Below are 6,285 nucleotides of genomic sequence, written 5' to 3' on the forward strand. Positions count from 1 at the left end.
CCTGGCGCGTCTCTGGCCGTCTAGAGATGGAGTCTCTGCGGGAGGGATAAAAGCCCTCAGAAGGGCCGACTCCAGACCGGAAAGGAGCCACCACGACCACCTGTGTCCTGGGCGGCAGTTTCAGGTGGATTAGAAAGATCTCCCTTTAAAACAAAGACAAAGCAGGCCACGGATTGAGAGCAATTGTTAGGGCTGGAGCAGGCAGCCCCCACTTACCGATATTGCTTTGCTTTTTCGTATATTTATTTTGACGGTCCCTTCTCGTTGTGGCAAGTGATGCTAATACTATAGGGACTGTTCTAGTATTCCTATTCAACAGAAGTTTCCTATTAAATATATTTATTAAGTCCAATAAGTGAATTGGTTTAAAGAAAATTATGCAAAATAGTAAGGTGATATGGAATATGATCAAAAAAAAAAGAAGGTAATATCACCAAACATGGAACTGAGGCACAGAGAGAGCAGGGCAGGGCTGCCACCAAGGCACAGGGATAAGGGGCAGGTGGAGGTGAGGGTGACACAGCCTGCGCTCTCCTGGCCCAGCCCTGCATCAGCCCACAGGATGGAGATCATTTCGTGAGCCACTTCGAGACGCCGTATGTGCTCATGTGCCCCGGGGAAGGCCTCGCCTGCGCCGCAGAGCAGAGCCTCCCCAGGTGGACTGCTAGTTGCCTACCCAGAGATCCAGTCCCCCCTTCCATGTGGCAGAACCCCAATTTTGTTGGGGGCAGCAGTGTGCCTGGTTCGGAATGTTCGGCTTCCCAGCCTCCCTTGCAGCTAGAGGTGGCCCTGTGACATGAACCCTGTTCTGGCCCATGGGATGCGAGTCGAAGTTACTGGATGTGAAAGGCCAGGGCCCAGCTGGCACCGACTCTTTGCCCTTCTCCTCTTCCTGCCTGGGACATGGACATAAAGTGTGAGGTGGGACAGCCGATGCATGACCATGAGGTGACCACACCTGAGGACCACAGCTGCCTGCTGAGGATGGCAGAGTGGAGAGCCGGGGGAGCCGGGGTCCCAAGGGGCCTGTGGAGCCCTTGAGTGCCACCTCCAGCCTGCCCCTTGTGTGGAAAACTCAGCCTCTGCTTGTTCAAGCGGCCCTGTGGGGTTTCTGTTCCATCAGCCCAGCTGATCCGCCAGCCTCCTGCCTCCCGGCTCAGGTCTCTCCACTACCCCACCTCAAATATCTATTTTCTTCCCAGCAAACAGGGCAAAGGCCTGGAAAGGAGGAAAACAGACTCAATGCACAGGATGTGGTGGGGGGGAATGGTGAGGACTGGGGAGAAAAGAGCAGGGTGTCCCAGATTTGTCATCACTCCCTGGGGTGCAGCCAGGACCGAGGCGGCAACAGGCAGCAGGAGGGAAATGCCGGGCCCCACCTCCCTGCTCCAAGCCCTACCTGGCCGCCTTGGCCTCTGAGTGGCAGCCTGGCTAGGGGGATAACCTGGCTCTGCTGGCAGCTCCCCAGGGCCACTCCCTGCCCCGGTCTGGGCCTCAGTTTCCCCTTCTGCAATATGAAAGGAGGGACAGATGTTTCCTGTCCGATGCTGACATTCTGTAGGACTCAGGAGGGGATGAACGCACCTGTTACTGGAGGTCTGCCCGCCCGAGTCCCAGGTGGTCAACATCCCAAATGAGGCCTTGTGTCCCGCAGCCCATTCAGGACCCCAGTTCCCTGCAGGCGGACCTCCCACTGTGCCCACCAGCCAGGCAGCACAGCCCGGTGATCAGATCCCGGCACAGAGAGGATGCCTCACAGAAAGGGCAGTCATAACCATCAGAAGGCACTCACGCCTACTGTGCGCCGGGAGCTGTGCTAAGGGTTATGTGGAGATAATCTCATTTATCCTCCATGGCTCTGTGAGATCATAGAAAGTATATATTGTCTTGGCCCCCTATTCCTGGCACAGGGCTTCTGAAACCTTTGTAATTTCCTAAGTGATAGGACCACTAGGAGCATCTTTTGTTCACTGAGGTGACTCTGGGGGGGCTCCTGGAAGGCTCCTGGATGGGGGTGGTCACCAGAAAGACCAAGCCATGATTAGAAGCTTGGAATTTTCAGCCCCACAACCCCTCACTTCTCTAAAGAGGGGAGAGGGGCTGGAAATGGAGTTAATAATTGATCATGCCTACATGAGGAAGCCTCCATAAAATCCCAATAGTATGGGGTTTGGAGAACTTCCAGGTCAGTGAACACATCCACGTATAGGGAGAGTGACATACCCTAACTCCATGGGGACAGAAGCTCCTGCGCTCGGGACCCTCCCAGACCTCACCCTATGTATCTCTTCATCTGGTTCATCCGTATCCTTTTCATATCCTTTAATAAACTGGTGTTTCCCTGAGTTCTGTGAGCCACTCTAGCAAATCAATCAAACCTGAGGAGGGGCCATGGGAACCTCCAATTTGTAGCCAAGTCGGACAGAAGTTGTGGGTAACCTGGGGACCGACCACTTGCAACTGACCTCTGAAGTCGGGTGGGAGCAGTCTTGTGGGACTGAGCCCTTAACCTGTGGGATCTCTCACTGTCTCCAGGTAGATAGTGTCAGAACTGAGTTCAATTGCTGGACCCCCAGCTGGTGTTGTGCAGAATTGCTTGGTGGGGGGAGAAAAATCCCATACATCTGGTCAGAAGTGAAGTGTTCTGTGTGGCTAAAGGGGGCGCACAGGAGGTGGAAGACCGAACTGGGTTTTCCCATTACAGACCCTATGAGGCAGACACTATGATACCCACTCAGCAGATGAGAAAATCGAGGCCTAGAGAGGTTAAGTGCACTGCCTCAGGTCATAGAGCTGGTAAGTAGCAGATCTGGGGTTCGAACCCATATATTTCTGGCTCTGAAACCCATGCACTTAAGGGCCTAACGAGATGGGGAAGTCCTAGAAGGGAGGGTAATGGGGCAGTGGAGAGGAAGGAAAGAAGGATGGGGAGAAGACCAGGGTGTCAATGGGCAGCAGGCGGTTACGACTGAGCCCAGGTCGCAGAACACTGCCATCAGAGGCGGCGCTGGGCCGGAATCCACAGTACTGTATTCCCCACACCAGGCTGCCTCGTCAGCTACAGGGCAGCTTGGGGAGGGCAGTCCTCCCTCAAGGTTGCCTGGACCCTGCCCAGAGGCCCGGAGGCCTTCCTGGCCCCACAGCCCTTCCCTGCATCCCTATCCCCAGCAGCAGCCTCCTTCTCCCCACAGCACACACACACACTCACAGACACACTCTGAAAACTTCCCCAGAAAGATCAGGGCTGGGAGCCCCCAGGCAGAAGAAACCCCCTTACGGCCACCATCCTTCCCAATCCCCTGCCAGGCAGGGTCCAGCAACCCCCGGTGGTCCCCTGCTCTCTACTCACCCCTCTGAGGACAGCCTGTACAGTCTGTTAGCCTGTCTCCACGGTAACAGCTTTCTAAAGTTGAGGGCAGGTCCTGGGAGAGGAGGCTTCTGGGAAATGTAGTCTTCTGTCCCTACCCAGGGCTGGGCCCAGACGACCCGCTGCTGCAGGGCCCTTGACCAGCGGCGGGCTGGAGCCAGCTTGTGCCAGTTTGCAACAGCTGACCGTTAAAATTTCGGGAATATTTGTGAGCCAGTTGACAAACACAGCCATTATTACAAATTTCAGTTATAAAAACTTATAAGTAAATGCGTTATATTAAAAACAAAGATTTCTAAAATACCCAAAATAAATACCCAAAACTCATCACTTCCTAATTATTTTACTACATTTTACTATTATCTATGCTCTTGAGGTTATTTATGCTTATCGCATCCACACAATGAAAATATTACATAATGGTGAGCTATGCTGCGTCTTCTCCCAACTTCCGTTCAGTGACGTCACATTGATAGTTTGAAATCGGCCATAGGATTACTTACACCACGGAAATTGGCAAATGCTACAGACCAGGGCCTTTTCCTCCCAGTGAGCCCCAGGTGTTAAACATTTACCAGAACACCACTGTGTCTGCCCCACTCATGATCAATGTGGCCTTCATCAGGATGGATGGAAACCAGTGTGGGTCCTGGCACGGCTGCCTGCCATGGTGGACAGAGCCAGGCAGCCTGAGTCCTGGGTTCAAGTTTAGGCTGGGCCTCCAATTTGGTAGATAACTTGCAGGACGGGGAAAATGTATCCATTGGGTTAGTGGCCCATGAGAAATGTTTAGTTTTAGGTTCTTTTTAATTCAGAAGAAAATATGAATAGACTAATAATGATTGTAAAATTATGAGTCTACCCTGGATTATATTCATCTTTGTCCCAGTGTAGCCATAAAATATATTTTTACTGTTTTTTTTTGGAGGAAGGGGTGGGCCCACGAAAGTGGTAATGCAGCCCTGTGGGGGGCGGGGAGCTCAGAGAAACACTGCAGGTATCCCGACAAGGTTATAGAGTTGCTGTTACTGGTGAAAATGTAGGAATCACCTCAATTCTCAATGACAAACAATGATTTTAAATTCTCTTTGGAATACTATGCAGTCATGAAAAATAAAGTGTGCCAGATGAATTAGACGGAGGGAAATCTCATGAGATGGCATGTGCACATCGGTCCTGTGCGCACTCTAGGATTACCTCCATGGGGAATTTGCCTGTGGTGAGGGAAGGAAGAGATGAGGAAAAAGAAAACAGGTGATGTGTTAGGCTGGTCAGATGGAACGTAGGCTTCATTTTCCTTTTTCCCCATGCAACATCTCATTTGTTTTGTACGTTTATTTATTCCGTTTTATCCCTATACCCACTCCCATTCCCTGCTCCCTATAGGTAACCATTCTGATATGTATTTTATTTCCCCAAATGAGCACTGTTTGCATGCTGCTGTTTTTAATTTGTGTAAACGATATTGTGTTAATATCTCCTTCTGTTTCTTATATTTGCACTAAGAGCTGTGGTTTTAAGATCCAACCATGTTGCTGTGTGTCCACGGTGTGGATCCACGCTAACTATCCTCTCTACTCTCCCAGTGATGGACACCCCACTTTGCCACCAACTCCTTTCCACTACAGATAATGCCACACATGTCATCGGGCGAGTCCCTTCTAGACCTGTAAGAGTGTTCCTTGGGGATAAGTAACCAGGAGCACCACCCCATTTTTCTTCAGGCAGCGAAACTTACACTCTCACCACCTTCCGCCATGCGCGAGGGGGCCTAAGACCCTCGCCCCTGCCAGCAGCTGATATTATCTGGCTTCCTCATGTTTGCCCGTGTGATGGATCCATGTTAAACATGCATCCCTCTGATTACCAATGATTTCAATGTGTCTTCTTATGCTAATGTGTTCTTTTTAGGTGTTTCCTCCTCTGAAACTGTCCTTTGAAACCTCAGCCTATTTTTCTTTACTGGGGACGTGTCCTTGTTTTGATCTGCAGAACTTCCAGTTGTTAATTCCTGGTTTCAGATGTGGCAAATACCTTCCCCCATTCTGTCTCATGTCTGCTGATGTTGCCTGTGGTGTCCTTCATTAAACAGAAAACTTTAATTTTAGTGTAATTAAATTTATCAAGTTTTTGTTTGTTTGTTTTGTTTTGTTTCGTTTCTGCTGAGGAAGATTGGCCCTGAGCTAACATCTGTGCCCATCATCCTCCATTTTGTATATGGGACGCTGCTACAGCATGGCTTGATGAGCAGTGCGTCAGTCTGCACCCAGGATTCAAACCTGCGAACCTCAGGCCACCGAAGCAGAGCACACGAACTTAACCACTATGCCACTGGGCTGGCCCCAAATTTATCAAGTTTTGGTCTGATGTTTTGTGCTTATGAATTTTCGTTTGAAAAGTCCTTCTTTGCCCTTAGGTTGCAAATATATTTTCCTACATTAACTTTATAGTTTTGCCATCCCATTTAGAATCTTTACTCTGCCTGGAGACCATCTCTGTAGGAGGAGTTAGGTAGGGATCCTGTTTTATTTTTATCCATATAATAGCCAATTTTCCAACACCATCATCAGACCATCCATCCCTTCTTGGTGATGCCACTCTTGTTGTGTATTAAGTCCCCCAGGTGTATATAAGTCTGCCTCTGAGCCCTCTGTACTGTTCCACTGGTCTTCATGCCTATCCCTGCACATATCCCATGTTGAATTTACCACTATGGCCTTGTAATATCTTTATATCTTTATATCCATGCCCTCTTTCATTAAGGTTGACTTAGCTATTTGATGCCCATATGCCTTCATATAAATTTTACAATACGTTTTTAGAAAGCCTAAAAAATGTCATTTGGAATTTTTATTGGAATTGCATTGTATTTATAGATTAATTTGTGAAGAATTTTTATCTTTTCATATTAAGTTATC

The sequence above is a fragment of the Ceratotherium simum genome, chromosome 30 (genome assembly GCF_057802395.1).
Source record: "Ceratotherium simum simum isolate JZ-2026a chromosome 30, ASM5780239v1, whole genome shotgun sequence".
Taxonomy (NCBI): domain Eukaryota; kingdom Metazoa; phylum Chordata; class Mammalia; order Perissodactyla; family Rhinocerotidae; genus Ceratotherium; species Ceratotherium simum.